The sequence below is a fragment of the Cydia amplana genome, chromosome 4 (genome assembly GCF_948474715.1).
Source record: "Cydia amplana chromosome 4, ilCydAmpl1.1, whole genome shotgun sequence".
In the NCBI taxonomy this organism is placed as follows: domain Eukaryota; kingdom Metazoa; phylum Arthropoda; class Insecta; order Lepidoptera; family Tortricidae; genus Cydia; species Cydia amplana.
Window position 1 is genome coordinate 11,700,958 of NC_086072.1, and position 19,358 is coordinate 11,720,315.

Genomic DNA, 19,358 nt, shown 5'->3' on the forward strand with positions numbered 1-19,358 from the left:
CCTATTAGAAATTAGCAGTCAAGCGTGAGTCGGACTTAATGTACGGAACCCTTGGAACGCGAGTCCGACTCGCACTTGGCCTGTTTTTTGAAATAAAAATTACTAAAATGTAATATTTGATGTTTTTATGTACCTATCTTGACATCCGCATCCGCATCCGCATCCGCGGATGTAGGCCTTTAAAAATCCGCATCCGCATCCGCGTCCGCGGATGTCAAAAAATCGGCATCCGCAACATCCCTGATGTACATTACCATGTAAACTTCCACCGAAAATTGGTTTGAACGAGATCTAGTAAGTAGTTTTTTTTAATACGTCATAAATCGCCTAAATACGGAACCCTTCATGGGCGAGTCCGACTCGCACTTGGCCGCTTTTTATTAGTATATAATAAGTAGCAAAAGTATTACCTACCCAGTAGTAGAAAGTTAATTGGGTTAAGGTATGAAAGATTTACCGACAATATTTCCTTAATACGTATCACTGAAAAGTTTAAGAACATTTTATTTTAATTGCATTTGAAACTCGACTCCCATTAGCCATTCTTATCTTAAGACCAAAGTCCCAAAAAATGCCGCGGCGAATGCTTTGGCGTTTAAGCGGGTATGCTTGCTTGACGCCCTACCACTGCCAGATTGACGGAATTCATTATTAGGAAATAATTTACATTACAAATAGGTAGGTACAGTCACAACACGGGATTGTTATGTCATTTAGCATTCTTGCTAAATTGGAGATTCTATAGCGTAAGTAGGTATTGAACAACCAATTTAGCTGGGACTCTAAATGGCGCAACAATCGCGGAGCGTGTTGGGACATAATGTTGATGTGTCTTACATAAACCGAAATACAAAATAAAAATCTGAAACCAATTTCAACCTCAATCTTTACCAAAAAGTATATGTCTGTTTCATCAGCTTTATTTCTATACCATCGGAAATTTCATGCGGCTAAAGTAATTTTCCGCGAGCGCGGGGCGGAAATTACCACATAGTGTAGTGACGTGTTCGACAAACGTCACGTAGCCGGATCCGAGCGCGCAGATCCTTATATCCAATTTCCTGAGCCGTTTTTGTTGGAAATGAGAATTAGCTGACGTGACGTGACGGAAGGCTAAATATCAATGTTGATCGTATCGTATACTCGTAGGCTAGCCTCCACCGCATTGATGCTCCAACTGACAGGTTATTTAGCGATAAAGTCAAGCTTTTCCTGTAATTGGCGAAGCTTTACTTTCAATGTGGAATGTATATGTAGGTAGGTACTTTAATAGTTATACCTATTTACGATACAAGTGCGAAAAATAGGAATTAAAAACCCTACCGAAGGGAAGTCGCAATGGAGCACCAGATGTACAAGTACATAATATAGGTATACAGTACAATACAATGACATAAACTATTTATTGTTGCACAACCTCGAGTTATAAAAAAATACATTTAATTGAGGCACAAAACTTTAAGTAGAAAACCTGTCCCAATACTGAATACAGGAGTTGTTATTTATACTCGTGAAGGTGAATACGAAAAATCTTGACATTTGTGCACTTGAACTCGTTGAGAAAGTTGAAAAAGGTGTTTTGATTTAGAACATGGAGTGTAGCCAGGTGAGGTTTGATCTCGGGAAGTCGCCGGTGTCACTCGCGGATCCAGCGGAGCGCACGTAACGAACCGGGGCTTGCCGCGACGGCCCGCAAGGGCCGCACTCAGAGCGTTTCCTTCATTGCACTATCTACCTTATGTTACGAGTGACTTTGAAGCTTGGCCACGAGAATGTATTCACTTTAATAGGTTAAAGTAAATATGAACAGATTATTCTGAACCTGCGCCAAATAAAGTAGCATAAGGCTAAGCTAATACACCCCACTATATCATTAATATTCAGTCTGCCTACAGAATCCTTACCTGCACTGGCACTCAGTTGGCGTGTTATTGAAAACCAGCCTCGATGCTTATGAAAAATTACTTTTTCGTCTCACCGTGCGTTCCTTCCCCTTCGCTTGTGTCTACGCTCGGATGCAAATACGAGATTCCTTTACTCGAGTACAATAGACGTAATGTTGAGCTCCGCCACTGGAAAATGTTGAGCTAAGTTATTTGTCTGTTTTTATTGCGCCAATGTAAACGTAAATATAATATTAGAAACTCTTTTATTCAGCTTTTAATTCGACCGGAGGTATCTGAGTAACTTCACAAGATAAAGCGAGCGGCAAAAGATGCAAAAATGTTATAATACAAAGTTAGGTGTAAAGAACTTTATTTCTCAAATAAATTTACAATTCGCTTAATGAAAAATATTACATAAAATACAAATAATCAAAAAGCAAAAGCACTAGGGCGTTTAACTTAGAATTTACAAATAATAATAAAAAATAGTACTTGAATAACTGCGAATAGAGCTTTGAACCCTGTAATAATAATGAAATCAAATAATGAAACGATGGAAAAGTAATATGGCACAAATATAAAACTGAATATCTGGAGCAGAAGGAATTCTCGTTTATAATCTTAATTAGCATAATTAGGAACGCTAACAACATGAAGACTTCAAGTTATTTACTTTCCCAAGACTTCCCTAACAACGGCGCTACGAAGTCAGACCGCATTACCATCATTAAGCTCAAAACAAGAACTTAGCTTGTTACGTATGCTGAAACTAACGAGTGCAAAATATTAGCCCCGGGCAGCGCGCGCTAGTTAATGTGCTAAAGGGTAAGAAAAGTTTCAGGTAAGCGTCTTCATTCGTCGGACGTGAGCGGCCTACCGTACAATATACGGCTTCTACGGCTCGTACCGGTTGGAACGCCGACTTTGGACGGTTAACAGACTTTTATTTCGATAAATTATATAAAATTAGTAAAACAAAATCGAATTCCAAAGCACTGCATTATAATGACTCTTTTCCAAAGCGCTGCTATAACCAAACAATACGCGCTCTTACTTCAATAAATAGTGAACAACTGTTGACCGCGATCGTCGAGCAAAAAATTAACCTTACAGAAAAATTCAAACGAACTATGCTCAACCAAGTCCCCGTCCCCGTCATGGGACCGACTGAAGATGAAATATAATAATAGAGGCGCATCAAACGTGATGTTATTAAGGGTTTCCGTGACCGGCGTCGCAATGCCGCGGCGCGAACGCACCATGCGTGCACCGAATACCCGGCCCATTCACATGCAAAATCAACTGCTTATCAAATTCTGCGCGACATTTCAAAGTAAAGTACGGCATAAATCCGCTGATAGCGGCCCGGGCGATGGTTGTCAACTCCATCTCTTGCTCGGGAACTTGAATAATGAACTTTGCGATCGATCCAGATTACCGTTCATTTTTCGTAAAAGACATTCTTTTAATAATGTTTCGCATATTTACCCAGCAAATACCAGAGATTGTTCACCATACGTTAACTTACATTAACGCTTCTCATTATTCACATAAGTAGGTAAACAGAATTAGGAACTAGTACCTATACCTAGGTATCAGATTTTTCGTTTCAGCAGAATTGTCTGTTGCCTGCATGCTCTCAATCGAAAATGAATTCTTTAGTTGCTAGTAAAGGGGAGAATTCTTTTATTTGTAGTAGAAACGAAGCAACGCCCGTCGGCGCCTAATCAAGGAGTTGGCCGGAGTCGCGCTTGCCGCTAACGAACAGGTGTACCTATAAATACTTTCCGGGGCGATTGCTCGAGGCTTTAATCAGCACCGCGGCACCACTTTACCGCTTTTCATTGACTCCCGGCTGACCCGCGCCGCCGATTGGAAACCTACACTCCCGGGAAATACTTCCAAAAGAAAATTTACGCGTACTTCCGATTTTTTGCGACTTTCTAATGCCAGTACCGTTCTATTAATCCCTTGATTTTGTCGAAAGGTTTATGTCATGTATAATAAAATAATATATCATTTGGTGTCCAGGGAAAATAATTGGATGAAACATATACATAAAATCATGTTATTGTTTTCAATTACTTATGTAATTATTTAATCAAGGCTGACAGTATTATAGATTGACACGATTTCTAATCGCATTCGATTATATTAAGTATTTTTTTGTAAACAATTAGTTTTTGAAGTATCATATCTAAATAAATAAAAATGTCCTTATTTTACCTAAAAAATAACTTAAAAGTATTCAACGCCGGCAGAGACACGCGGGGTAGATAATACAAACATATATTGACTCAGGACAACGATATCCGTTCCACAACCAAATGCAATCACATACAGAAGCCCAAATAGCCCGAAAACTATTGGTCAGTGAGTCGGAGTGAAATTATAAACGGGCGCTAGGCCTCTGGTGAATTTCGCACTGCGTTCACTAACTTTCGCAGTATCTAATTTAAATTGCATTCAGCTCATCGCGCTCGTGATGTTTTAGTATGGAAGTTCTAAAGAATACCCTCTTAGTTTGACTAATTAAATTTTGTGAAGAACTAAGCGAAATCAGGCTTTTTAACATTTAAAATGTGAGTATATGTTTTTTTTTTTTCAATAATTTCTCTATAGAAATAATCCTATTAAGTAGTTAGTATAGCTCAAACACAAACCGTCCTAAAGCATACGAAAAAAGGCATTTAAAACCGATTACTACCTACACCTAATTACATAAACCAGTGTTTAGCTGGCAGACTGCTCCGAAGCCTTTAATTGGATGCCGCCTAGCTCTCATCGCTGTTTATTCCTGCGAATCCACCTTAAAAATGAACAACTTTTCAATGCTTTCGTTAATTAAAAATTCAAGCAGCACCCCATGTGCATTTCCTTCTAATTATTCAATATTTGCTTCTACGGCGTTTTAAGCTGGACCTGTGGTGGGACTGGCAGATCTCAAGCTGTACTGTACTGTCCTGCAGACGAGTTTTAAGAGCTGCTAGTGCTGTTGCGTTTATAGTTTATGATAAAATCGTTAATTTAAAGTCCCGATATCCACTAAAGCTTGCACTCTTCAGTATCGTAGAAACATTTTAAATAATAAAAAGTTACCGAGACACACCCACCCAGCTTTGCAATAACAACGAGTATTGCCGTAATGAATACTAATAAATCAGAGAGAGCGATCGCGAACTCCTCAAGTAAATTAATATAAACTTGTGCAATCCGACATGCATTAGTATTCAAGTCTACTTTCATATAATACGGAAACGAAAGATTTTAATGAAAGCGGGATGCTGCGCGAACTTTGTGAAGCTGTTAATACTCCCGGGATTTTAAAATTTGAGGTAGCAGAGTTATGAAACCGTTCAGTGGGTTTTATAGTCGATTGCTAAATTACCGATATTACTTATCCTTTGAGGAACCTGTAGTTACTAAGAGTAAAGAGTAGATACCTACATAAGTTATCTGTATATAGATACGAAACCAGCTGCCGCCGCCGCAGTCTGAACACTCGCCCAGGTCGCTCCCTCGCTTAATTATTTGTTGTACTTTTATTTCATTTCGAAAAAGTAATCATGCAAAACTAGATTGCAAATATAATATATGTATTTGCTTTTCTTTTTGATACCTAATCAGTCAATTGACGGTTTTTCTTTTGGTTTATATTAAATCTTGTGCAATTGGTTTAAGGAGTGTTTGTTGTAGTTAATGGGAATAAAAACCTTCGGGATTTGCGGTATTGTTCAGCGGAGTCGGACGAGTCAACAACAGCCGCGGCCGCGCCCGCGCCGGCCACGGCTCGCCTCGATAGCGTTTTCTGGCCTCATTAAATCTCGCTATTTACTTAGGACCGCAGCTCAAACACCGCGCCAGCGTCACTCCACGGGTATAACGGATTTTACGATTTAAAATATTTATGGACTTTACCATGCCACGTTTATGACGACAAACAAACTGATATATTTTTTACGGTTTAGGAAAAAATACACGGTGTCATTCGGTTATTCTCACGTTATTTGATTACACGCGCGCATTGTTGTTTTGGAGAGTATCGGCTGTTTTCTATGTTACGATTGCAATGCACGTTGACACAGTAAATTTTCATTGCATATTCTGTCATCGTGCTACGTAAACAGTACGAGGGGCTGGCTTCACAAACAGAGGTGTTATGGATGTCGAACTTAAACGAACCGAAATCGACCCCGGCCCGCTCGACGCACTCAACGAATATTTGTTCTCGTGCGCCGTAACGAACTAGGAATGATACGTGATACTTTACATACACAAAGTCGAACTAAACAAATAATCGGAAGAAAAAAATTCGGAAATTCCTTGTCAAGGAGGTCGATTCTAATTTAGCAATTTGTTGATTGTGACCTGGTTTTGATATGATGATCAGCGCGCATCTCACGCACGACTTGCACTTCATTTCTATCAAAATAAGATCAAAACCATAACAAAGTGTTAAATCTGAATCGGGCTCAGTGTCTTCAAATGTTTCTTTACGGTTTGATATTTTTTTTGGAAATGGAATAAATGATTACTTATTTGAACTTCAACATTACTTTAGCTCGTAGCGACCGCTACGAACTCTCCTCGACACGCCGCGCCGCCCGTAGCATTCGGAGCCAGACAATTAAAGTGTTCACTGATACGATATATCGGTTCGCCGGTTATAATAAATTAAACGAATGAATTCAATTTTGGGTTAGGAAGTTAAAATTAAGTAATGTATTAACAGTGTGACAAGAGTGTTTCAGTTTTGAATGACACTTGAAAAAAAAGAAGAAAAATAAAAAATACGAGTATATATAGCTGGTCAACCAGATCTTGTCAGTAGAAAAAGGCGGCAAATTTGAAAAATGTAGGCGCGAAGGGATACCGTCCCATAGAAAATTTAAATTTCGCGCCTTTTTTTACTGACAAGATTTGGTTGACCAAGTATATGTAATACTACGTCACGTTGAAGAGTTGCATAATCCGCGTGCATGCAACGTAACAAAAAAAACAATAAACACAAAGTTTTTAATAATTTTCAATTTACACTCGTACAAAAAAGCAACCCTATGTTTTTTTCGAGTGTGTGTAACTTCAGGTCATAAAAAAAACATGAATAATAAGGTTTTTAGAAGTAGGTACTTAAAGAAAAAGAAAATAACTCGCATACTCGCAAACATAATAGCATCCTTCAGCCATCAATAAATTTCATTATGTATCTTATTCGCTTCGACGTTAGGTTACCAATATTAGAAGTATGTATTAAAAAATAGTGTCATTTTACTTGTAATAAAATGAATAGGTACTAATGTACAATGCTCTTTACAAAAAACATTTTGATGAAATTATAAATGTTTTTTCAGAAGATTTAGACGAATATTGTTTATTTAATCTCGCCAATCTCGTCGCGAATCTTGTCAATTGGTGGGTAAATTTCCATACGAAGTAATTCATGTTCATAAAACTTTTAACGTCATTTCAGTCGCAATATTCTCGTATAGTTAATAACGAGATTTATGTCATAAAATTTCTCTGGCAGGTGTTGAGAGTACTATATGAGCGAAGCGTGTGTTTGTTGAAGAAAACCGACGAAATTTAAATTAGGGAGTATTAAAGACCATAAGCAGACAGGTACAGACAAAACTCAGAAGCCAGTATAAAGGATAGATTATAGCGTATTGATCGAGTCATCGATGCGACAACAATTTGCCGGTCCGCTCGGCTCGAGTGTTGCTATGCAAATGCCCTCGCTCCATTTTCCGCTTGGGCCAAGCGTAGCGCCTCAGACGGGGAGGCGCGCGGGGCGCTGCACATGGCGGATGTTCCGCTGTCGTCGCAGGAAATTGAGACCGCTGCATAAATCCTGATCCTACAAACCAAATTTGATTCGACCTAATCCGGATATTGATACGAAACAAACGCCAACCGCGGAAAATTTTAATGATTCCCTGAAGATCCCTTGCTCTGTTTTGCGTCTCACATAAAAGCTGTGGTAATTCAATTTCCTTGGACGAATATGTTCTTAAGTCGTATGAGGAAACGTACAGAACACCAACACGATGAAATATTGTCGACTAAATTGAATACGTGTAGGTATTTACATACATCGTCGTGTCACTATCCATTGGAAGTCGGCCGAAGTTCCGTGTCAATACTTTAGTTGGCACTACAAACTGAATATTAACGTTTTCAGCGACGTCTAACATGTACAACCATATATGTATATGTAACACACTAATATTTTTTATCCTATTGTCGTAAGGCTGTAACAGAACAGAAGTAAATAACGCGAACTAGTAAGATAACCCATGGTAGTTTTTTAACAAGTTAATATATAAAACTTTCAAAGTCAGACCACTGACAGTAGTGCCCGTTGAGTTAATTGCATTCCAATTAACCCATAATATAACTTAGTAGTAAGAGCACTTAAAAACGAGCATGATACCCATGATCACAGATTCCAAGTACCTGCCTGTATACCTTCCAGTCACGGCTGTCACGCCGCATGCTTTCTTCTGATTAGGCACGGCAGGGGCTGGGCGTTTTTGCAACTGACTGTATTTAGTACACAAAGAGGCAATAAATTAGTATACAATTATTTATTTTGTTTTCTCCAAATGAGCAACACCATTAGCTATTACTAGTACTGTAAGTATTTTAGGTAAGTACTATTCGCTCGAAAACTGTTCTCTAAAGCTAGCTTTTCAGCCAAGATAGATCCAAACTGTCGTGGTAATAGATGAAAAAAAGTTATTTGATAAGAAATTCCATTAAAAAGATTGGTGCGGAGCTCCACACCTGTTCTCAGTGATTAAAGCCGCCGGCAACGGCGAGGCGAAGACGCCGAATGTAAATGTTAGCCCAAGAACCTTTTGCGGTACGCCCAACAAAAATTTACACGTTCCTCTTATTTACATGCCTCCAAATGTTCTCTGTTCACAGAAATATCAAACAAGATTTGGAATACAAATAGTTTAACGAGTTGACGCTTGAAGCCAATCATGCATTATGCGAGGAAAAATGTTCGTAGGATAAACAAATAATTCAAATAAAATAAATAAATAAAAAATTAAATATAAAGAGTTGTAACGTTCAGATAGTAATTTCGTGTTATTAAACGTGTTTTTGATTTTATAGTAAGAAATTACTATCTGAATAAAAACCTCCTTCCATGCCTGAACCCGACAGTGCATAATTAAATATAATGTTATAATCTATCAGTGCTACGACATATTTTTGATACGCCTCTACAAATCATTTTGGCTACAATGTAAAACTACAAGCGTAACGTAGCTTAGCTGTGATTTGTGAATGAGATGAATATTACGCTCGTGGTTCCTATACAAAATTAACCAACCTAACGGGTTCTGCATCGGTATTCGGATTTTAAAATTTGTTAAAGTTTTTATTTTGTTATGACACGCCATAGCTTTGCACTAATCAGCCTGAGCGATCGTCAACGTCGTATCATAAACGTATCTACTTATCAAAATCTAAAAAATTGCACAGTCTAATTACCGCTCCTGAGTTGACGTCCGTCCGCATATAAATGTATCGAAAAGCATGTGGACGAATGCCTAACAATTACGAAACATTTAATTAAATTGATTTTGCTTTTAACATCCTTAAGTAATGCAATACAAGTAGTCAAGTACAGACGTGTAACTGGTGGAAGTGATTTTATCGACATGAGTGGAACTAGGTACGAGCAGGGTACATTAAATTCAATAACACGAGTTAGGAGTTCGACGCTCGCTCCGACCGTCCTCAAATAAGTAAAGAAGAAAACTTTTGAAAAACTCCGCTCAACTTGTACCTACTGTTGTATGTGTGAAATTTTAAAAGAAAGTATGTTAATGTTTGACCGATTTGTCACAGGTAACAGGCGTAGGATATGCTACTGCTACTTATAAATAAGCATAACTATTGCTTTATTATAAATGTCAATATTTTACTGTCTTAGTTATAACACCTAGATGTATTCATTAACTGTAATGCACAATATTAATATATTATATTAAAGCAAAAAGCAATACCTAGTTAAAAATAATGGTAGGTAAAATCTGTAACTTTTTTTAACTAGCGTGTCATAGAGATTATAGCCACCTTATATTATAAATTATAACCTAATGGTTACAGATATTCTGTAATTATAAATTATCCTCCTAATTATCAGATGCCGTACTGCAACGTAAAAAACCGGCCAAGTGCGAGTCGGACTCGCGCATGGAGGGTTCCGCACCATCAACAAAAAATAGAGCAAAAAAAATCGTGTTTGTTGTATGGGAGCCCCCCTTAAATATTTATTTTATTTCATTTTTAGTATTTGTTGTTATAGCGGCAACAGAGATACATCATTTGTGAAAATTTCAACTGTCTAGCTATCGCGGTTCATGAGATACAGCCTGGTGACAGACGGACGGACGGACGGATGGACGGCGAAGTCTTAGTAATAGGGTCCCGTTTTTTACCCTTTGGGTACGGAACCCTAAAAATTCCGTAGACCACCCTTCATTTTTAAATAATGACGAATGGCTGTCAAAAATTTTGAAATTGAGAAAAATGTACAGTCGGCGGCGACAAAATTGTCACTTATGATATTTATTTTACAAATCAATCGGAGTTCATTGAACTCAAATTAACTTACTATGATTAGAAAATACACTTTTAAATCCTACTAGTGCCCTCCAAACACCTTATGTAATAACTATTGAAGGAACGACTTAAATACCAATATACTTAGGTTACTTCACATCAAGTTCCAGATGTCATTGTTACAAAATACGTACGACTAGAACGCAACATAAGCGTATGGGAACCTGACGAAGAAATAGGTAGGTACAGTAAATGTTTGCTCTCCGATACTAGTATCGGAAGAAGTTGTGAATGTCGTTACGGTTTGTGCGAGTCGCGCGCGCCGCGTCGCCGCGCCGTCGCAAGCATTGTTATTCGCCGCGGGTCCCGGACAGTTTACTTGTTAGGATATTCTCCACTCAACTCAGTACTGCCTACGCTACGACTCAACTACTAGATAAGTATCTCTTCAGTTTACCCTCTAATTTTCACTTCTAAACATGTTAACGTCTAGTCTTGGTACGGTTTCTAGTGTAAGTTTAGTTGCTCTGCTATAAAGTTGGGTAACTACATAACTACATAGTCGAGTGGCCTGGCCGATTTTTAATAAGTACAACGTGATGTTTAGGCACAATTATTTAGAAAAAACTCATATTTTTAAGTTTATCGATAGAATAGTTATTTGTACAAGTGATCAAAGTTTGATATTTCTTCGAGTGCTTATTTTGAGTCCCGTGCAAGCGAAACATTCTATAATAGATTCACGAGCGTAGCGAGTGAATCTAATTAAGAATCTTGAGCGTAGTAAGGGACTCAAAAGCGCACGAGATGTAAATAACTTTGATCTCGTGTAGTACACAACATTTTTCACCTGAGCAGTGAGAACATACCTATTAGACAACTTGAAAAATGTAATCCTTCTTCATCACTTAATACCTGCACTCATGTTTTCTTAAGATATACAAACAATTAAGTTTAATTACCGCAATGGAACACAAAAACAAAACGTAATAATAAATTCCAGTAAAATAATATAGAAATAACAAACATTAACTGACACTTCAATCGACAACTTTTTATTGTAAAAAAATCTTTGTAAGATACGGTCCGAATTGCGGATACGTACTATTTGTCAACTATGGTAGAAATTCTTAAAAGTAAAATAATTAATTTTGCGTGATGATCTGTGTATTTTTTTAAATTCTTTATTTTAATTGTACAATAAAATACCTAAAATATAGTATTTTGTCAGTTTTTATCAAAACTTAAACTTTATTTTTATTAATTAATTATTAAGAATTCATACTCGTACGTGGTTTGGAACGATGCGGTCTGAAATTTTTCGGGGGTCTATTATAAACCGTGAATATACCGTTTAATGTCGTTTTAACTTTTTTTTGACTGTTTCTTTTTGCTAACAGTGTGAAAGGGACAGAAATAACAGAACCCAAGTATTTCGAACTTTTATTAGACCCCGCATGTTGAAATGACATTTGACTATAAAGGTCACTTGAATGTCATTTTGTCTCACTCAGTGAGCAAAATCGCATTTTGCTCACTGTTTTTAAGAATCAAAGGACCCTTGTTCGAGCTGCTGAGGTGAAAAATATCTTTCATCTTTTGTCTCTTTTTCTTGACGCTGCTTTAGTTTAAATTTAAATTCAAATGTATTAGAAGTTTGAATGTATTTTTCAGTAATCCAGTGTGAAATTCCGTATCACGTAGAGGGTGGTGGCGGGCGCTGCACCAAACTGACGCTCTCATCAAGCCATCATTACGGACGCGCCATGTTTTTAAAATGGTCCGACACAAAGCGCCATAGAAGCCGATCCAAATTAATCCTGTTATGTTTTTTCCTATACGAAGAAATTGCACAATCTGTGCAAAGCGAAAACACAAAAAGTTTGTTAAAACTGGATGCAATTTATTGAATTAAAAGGTCAAAACTGTTGTTTACGTTTTAATGAAAATGTGCGTTTAAATAGGTATTAAAAATTGGTGTATAAACAGCCGTAACCATGGATACAAAAAAATACCTGAAATTAATAATAAGTGGATAGAGTTTATCATGAAAATAAAATCGGCAAATGCGCCCACGAGCCCATGCCCATGGTTTTTCAAAAATCTACATATACCAATGAAAATATTGACCCTCCTTGTTCAGCGGACAAAAATAAATAAAGGGATTGAAAATCGCATAGAAATATTTAAACTAAAGTAGGTATTTTTCTGTCATCGTGAAGAAGACTCGCTCAAAAAAGGGTCTTCATTATTTATTTACAGGATTTGAGACATAACATCTTTTGATCCAAGTTTTGTAATTACTAGTTATCGCCCTGGCGAGACGATATTTTAGCTTCTACTTGTAAAAGTTAATACAGAGTTACCTAATACAACCACGGTGGGCAAAAATGCTTCAATATTAATTATGCCTCGATCAACCTCTACGTCAGGCCATGACTTGCTCCGTGCTTCTGCATATAATTTCTTACTCAGCGAATATAAGCTCAGCTTGCACCTAAGCATTAGATGTAATAAATTGTACCTCAACTTGACTTTCATTGGCAAAGATAACTAGCTGCATAAAACGATAGTGGTGTAAAGAGAAAAGTAAGTGGATTAAATGGATACATACTCGTATACTAGTTTCTGATCGATACATTCTGACTTTTTTCAGTCTCTTATGAACTGTCAATATTTATACGGTTGAATTACGTTGAATATAGAAGGTTGAATAATGGTTGAATGAATTTTTCCATCTCTTCCTTTTTACTATAATCCGTTTTTTTATGGTTAGAATTTTTCTAACATCAAAAGTAGTGGTAATTATGGTCAAACCACTTTTTCAGTAGAAAAAGGTGCGAAATTCAAATTTTCTCTGGGACGGTTACCCTTCGCACCAAATTTTTTAAATTTGCAGCTTTTTTCCACTGACGGAAATGGCTTTCTGACAGACTATAACTTTTTCTTCCGAAATGCTAGAGGGTTCCTATGATATCTAATATTCTTACAATAAATGTAAACGACCTAATTAAGGAACCACCTCAAAATCAGTCAGTCGTCAGTCTATGGCATAAAAAATTATATCTTATATTATCAAGTTGGATTTGTTCCAGAATACATAATATAATTTTTTTTAAAGAATGAATGCAAATTAATTATTTATATATTTATTTTAAATTAAATTTAGATTTTATTCAATCTTTTTTTTAATTAGTAATGGATTTTATGCCTATAATAAAATAATTATAATGATATTATTCATGGTTTCGTATTGGAAATGGGAGATATTCTTGTGTCGTCACACCGGGTCGCCGCGCCAATAACCGGAACAATGCGGCGCACTAACGACTCACGACACGGCTCGCCCCCTGCCACCACTGAGCAAATACAGAAGGATGACTAGGCCAATTACGAGTACAACCCATGCATAGAGTAGGAATGAGTGTCTGATCGAACACCGATTGACTCATATCGTCAACATCGACCAAAAAAGTTGCTGGAAAATGTCCTCTTCTAGAGGACAGTACAATCCATACATAGAGTAGGAATAAGTATCTGATCTAACACCAAAAGAGCTGCTGGAAAAACTCTTCCTCTAAAGCTCTAAATCTGCGTGCTCTGCCTTCATCGAATGGATCCCTGCTATCTTGACCAGATCGTCAGCCCTTTGCTGGGGGCCTAAGATCCACATTGCATTGCCACAATCTCTTTCACTCCAATAAGTAGAAATAAGACAATATTTTTCAATTTGTTTCCACAGTCTTTCTTGATAAATATATTACTTTTCAACCTTAGGGGCAAAATGTATCACCTACGATTCTCTACTCCGGCATTTCCCTAACTATAGGTCAAGACGCGAGCAAATAGCGATTTTTAAGACGGCCAAGAGTTGGGCCCCAAAAATGGCACTTTTTGTTAGGTATGTCAAGCCCAGTCCACTTTGGGAACCACTGCTCTACTCAGTTAAACAACGACGCATTTACATTTGATAGATGAAAAGTTACAAAGCCATTGAATGCATGAATTTGAACCTACTGTCCCTCCCATTCGTTTTGCGAGGCAGAGCCCGTGCCGGGTGCCGGATACCCAGGCGCCGCTCGGTAATAAAACCACGCATTTCACTTGCAAGTCACGGACTAGATTACCTACCGCGAGACGACAACCTTCCGACATAACCAGCCGATCTGTCGCTATAGCTCAAGTACGGGTGATAAAGTTACGTTTGAATCGAAGAAGCTTTTTAAAATGTTAAAGGTTTACTTCGTTTCTTATCAAAATTGGCTTCTTTCGCAAAAAAGTGCATTTGGCAAATTATCGAGTCGATTCGCATGTTTTATTTATTCGTACACTTTATTGAGAAGATTAACGCCGGTCTACAATTCAAAACGAAACTTATCTAATCTATAAAACTCCATCTAATGTGCATTGAATCCAAAATTGGTTATTGACTTTAAAATAGGTACATAATATAGGTACAAATAGGTATCTATTACGGAATACCTTAATAAAATCGCTTAAAATAAAAACAAATTACAAATACTTAGGTACCTACCTACCTACTCTTATCGCTGAAAAGCATACCAACTTAACATTTTTTATTGGTAAATCCATAGCCAGTTACCCGCTGCTGAGCCTACGTCTTTTTCAGACTACAGGTACCTATTCCAAAATGATAATGGTGCTATTGGAACTTTTTTCCTAAAAATAAACAGATAGAATTACTCTGACGCTCCCAACACCCTTTAACCCCCTTTTCAACGATAGCCCCTATTAACGTCGGAAGTTCCGAACAAACACAAAGTTAAATCAAAATACAACGAAACAAATTCAAGCCTAATTAAGTTCCGTACAATAACTCATATTAACCTTTGAGCGCAGCATCAAAGAGACAAAATACAGGAGCCCACCGTGACACGACGTTCCTCCGCCCGAGTAAAGTGGAGAGCCCTTAATAACCGACACCGACTTGAAATACATTAATATAATTAGCATATTTTATAAAAGGTACCTACGCAATTTGTGTTACATATTTATACTGATGAAAAGACAACAAGGTAGGTACCATTAAAAAAGGAAGAGTTTCCGTATCCAGTCGTGATTACACCTATGTACCATAAAAATGACTTCGCATACTACGCTAGAGATACATATAAATTCGATGGATAAAAGTTTTATGGATTAATTTGTGACGTGTTATTATTTATGTGCTAATATTGTTGACGTGATTAACATTGTTATGCCGGGGCCACACTAGACTAACGGGAAACGCCGAGAAACGCCGTTGATTATCGCGATAATCCCAGTGTGGCCATATGAAAAGTGTCAATTATGGCGATAATCTACGGCGTTTCCCGTTAGTGTGGCCCCGGCATTATGAATGTAGATTTAACGAGTTAGTTAAAATGAAATGTGTTGTTTTCTTTTCATTACGAAGATTTACTATTTAACTGCTCATCTAAAGGGGCCCACTGATTAACAGTCCGCCGGACGGTATCGGCCTGTCAGAACAAAAAGTTGACAGTTCCGAAAAACTGACAGGCCGATACCGTCCGGCGGACTGTTAATCAGTGGGCTCCTTAATACACTAACCTAGATTATTATGGTAATAGATGAAACACAATCACATAAGTAGGTATTCATTTTCATTTTCGTAGATCCCATGCTTATGAATTCACTTCCGTACCGCATGTGCACATTGCGCACAACGTTCTTAAAATCGGTCGTTCTGCACGTCCTAGTAAATTAGAGCGGACAAAGAAAAATATGTCCTATCAATAAGTGGTGGTGGAGCTGGCAAATTGAATTGAACAGAGCACACAAGTCCGCTAACGAGCCGGTGTTTACCCAAGTGGACACTAATTGGCTTAGCCAGCGGTCGCCACCGCCGCGAACGCCGAACAACAATACGAGAGTCATGAAACTTGCAAATAATGGATGAGGTTGTTTTCGATACGTGTAGTTGTAACTACTCAAAATATAATGTTCACCGATCAGTACTTTTATAATACTTTCATATTTTTACATCAACGTCAAGTAATAAACTCTTTGTTTGAATAACTTTGGTAAGTAATAAGATTATGTAAATCCTTTTAATTAATAATATCTGTACTGTATAATACTACTTTTTAGTTTTCAATGACGTGTAGCCTAGGAAGAAGAAGTAGGTAAGTCTGGTACTAGGGAGTACAGTGCTAATTAGTTGTAATGTAATACATGTAAGTATGTATTATGAATCCTTCCTTACTTTGAGATGAGTGAGTGTATCCACATATGTATGTATCTCATAAATATAGGTTGCAAAGTCTTATGACATACAGTATTACTTCGTTATGATATTTTTAAATTTCTGTTTAGATTTTCAATAGATTTTGTTTTGTAAGTATGTAGGTAATTTTTAAGCTTTACAGACGCACTTACTTACTTATTGTAAAACTTCGGTAAGTTACCATAAAAACCCGTTTTAAGGATGACTCACACTACAACGATCCGGGCCGAGGTGCCCGACACTTTAGTTTTCTATAGAAAGCATCACATGATATGACAGGTGACGTATCATACAAAAAGAAGTGTCGGGCGCCCCGGCCCGGGCCCGGACCGTTGTAGCGTAAGTCATCCTTTAAGCGAAATCGCAATTTTTCCTAGTTAAAATTAGTTTTTAAACACCTTGGTGAAAACTAGTTTTAATTGGGATTTTTTTTTATCAAAAACTAGTTTTCGCAAAGTGCCTTGGTGAAAATTAGTATGCCCTAATTATTGAAAATTAATATCAGTTAAAACTAGTTTTTCTCGTTATTCTGTCAGAGTCAATAAATAGGTGCGACGACGAGACGAGCAAAGCGAAAAGGAGAGCATGTTAGGTTACCGTGACCAAATAGCGCGCAAAGCCGAGCGAGCTATGCGAGCGAGTGTACCAACGAATTTTATGTATTTTAGAATGTAAACTTTGAAAAAATACTTTTAAGTTTGTGTGTACTATTACCTAGTCTAAAACTAGTTTTTACTAAAATACGTTTTTGAACAATTAAGAATTCCAGATAAAAACAGTTTTAACCAAAGCCTTACAGAAAAGTAGTTTTAATACTTAGTGAAAAAACGGGTTTTTACGGTAACATACATACTTTAGTACTCGTTTGGTCTGTGGTACTCGTAGATACCGTTGTACCAACACGCGGAGCATTTGATCCAGTGCCTACCTATAGGTTATTAGCTACGAAAATATAGTTAGGTTCCAAGCTACCAAAAATATGCCATATGCCACATCCATAATTTTACTTTATACTTTACTTTGTAATCCAACATGAGGTCGATTTGGTGTAGGGTGACTTCTGAATGAAGATGCAATTACTGTGACAAGGCATATACTGTATTCTATGACCGAATGACCGTCCAAAAAAGCAACAAAACAAAATAAAATTCCGTGAATTGGTCATTATATTTTTATGAGAATTAGAACTAGCACTTAACAATAAGTACACGTCAGTCAGATAAAAATAAATTAAGATTACCTACATTGTCAGCCGTGCTGGTCTCCTGCAAGTGCACAAAGATGTACAGCACAATCAATGAGATTACTATAGTAGATTTATTAATTAATAGGATAATATTACGTATTCATTGGGAAAATCCTTATTATTTAGAAGACCTAAGAGAAGGCCCAAGCTTCGGCTTATTATTATATTTTCTCGAGGAAACGAAATAAGGAAAGTAGATATCATTACGTTTAAATAAACAGATGATGGCTTAAACCGTGGAAATGGGCTCAAAGGAAATAAATTACGTTGTTTAACGTTTTCTACACAAAAAATAAAATAAATATGCACTTCAAAAGAAATAAGCTGGAAGGTATCCGCGGTGGCAAAATATCAATAAGTATTTTTGTTTGTTTCGTAATTTAAGTCAAATAAAATAGTAAGTAGGTACCTTTGTAGGGTGTTCTATGCGAGTTTTATATTATAGACAATGTTGTGTGTTGGGTAAGTTATTTGCGAAGTGTTAACACGGGCCGGCGGTGGCGGTGAGAGAGCGGGCTGTGTCGACAGCTGAGTGGCTTGTATCTTATGTCGGATTTGCATATAAATTGTGTCTTCCAACAGTTCCAACACGACACACGAAGATGCCATACGTCTATGATGTCCCGCCGCCTGATAGATGCTACTCTCTAACTACTAACAGCTGCTGATTAAGCTAACCCGCTTTACTGAAATACACTTTCTGGAGTTTCTTTCTACTCAATTCAAAATATTATTTCGGGAGGTAATGCCGTTTGCATAGAAAACAAAGTTTGTGGCAACGAAACAGTTTTAATTAGATAGCTTGTTAAAATTTTCCATTTATAATTACAATTTGTGTAAGCAGGATTGCTAAACAAAGTATTTTCCTGAATAGAGAAGGAAGTTTGGATAATCTGAGTTTTTAACTAACGTTAGTGTAAAATATTTTATACTGAATATAAAACATATAATTTATTTATAAGTGTTTTCAACAAATAAGAGAGAGTAAAACAATATTATTTTCATCACATGCCAAAGTCTTGACCATCATAGTAGAGGGAACCATTAAACGTTTGATCAAACCAGCCTCAATATTTTTTTTTTATCCACACCCTATCCAAGTCCATCAATTATGGAGTGAGGGTAGCATTGTCAAACGCTTATTAATCTTTATTAATAATCATACATTTAATGTAGAAATAGCTGCATAAATTTAATAACTGCAATGAATCCCCGTATCACCGTTACTAAGCAAAATTAACGGTTAAATTAGTCTTCATCAGCTAGCCGAACGCGGCGCGGGGCAATAAAACGATGAAAAGAAGCTAATTTTTCAGCAAATCATCTCCGGCCCCATGAAGACATCAATATTCATTTTGTGGCGCGCCTCTGGAACAACACCTTTCCTAAAAAGCAT

The 19,358-nt window shown here is 37.1% G+C and overlaps 1 protein-coding gene across 1 annotated transcript in view; it reads right to left on the bottom strand.

The window, feature by feature from the left end:
- LOC134647233 (negative elongation factor D) overlaps nt 1-18,383 on the bottom strand; it is a 387,727-nt gene extending 369,344 nt beyond the window's left edge. Inside the window, exon 1 of the mRNA XM_063501499.1 lies at nt 18,375-18,383. The gene's annotated coding sequence lies outside the window, so the exon portion shown is untranslated. The remainder of the gene's footprint in view (nt 1-18,374) is intronic.
- Nucleotides 18,384-19,358: the final 975 nt, after the last annotated feature.